Genomic DNA, 325 nt, shown 5'->3' on the forward strand with positions numbered 1-325 from the left:
CCAAACACCGCCGCCCGAGCCCGTTTTCCCTCCTAGAGATTCATCGCGGGCCACTGCTGAAGGCGCTGTGCACACCGAACCCATGCGAAGGGCCGGTTTCCAGACACCGACCCGGGCCTGCCTCCCATACCCCGCTACAAGGGGCTGCCCATCCTCCGGCGGCCCGACCCCTCCGCCACCACTTACAGGCTTGAGAACGGGCCAGGTGAGGCGAGGGCCGGCAGCTAGGGAGGGAGCGAGCCCGCTTCCCTGTCAGCACTGTGCGCTAGCAGACACAAATACGCTCTTAACTTGGGAGCCCTGGCGCGCTATAAGCCTTCACCTA

The 325-nt window shown here is 65.2% G+C and overlaps 1 protein-coding gene across 1 annotated transcript in view; it reads right to left on the bottom strand.

The window, feature by feature from the left end:
- The window catches only part of LOC104491616 (serine/threonine-protein phosphatase 4 regulatory subunit 1-like), a 20,259-nt gene that overhangs the window by 19,595 nt on the left and 339 nt on the right, over positions 1-325 (bottom strand). The gene's annotated exons all lie outside the window — the stretch shown is intronic.

This window comes from Buceros rhinoceros, unplaced genomic scaffold, assembly GCF_000710305.1.
Source record: "Buceros rhinoceros silvestris isolate BGI_N320 unplaced genomic scaffold, ASM71030v1 scaffold23200, whole genome shotgun sequence".
NCBI lineage: Eukaryota > Metazoa > Chordata > Aves > Bucerotiformes > Bucerotidae > Buceros > Buceros rhinoceros.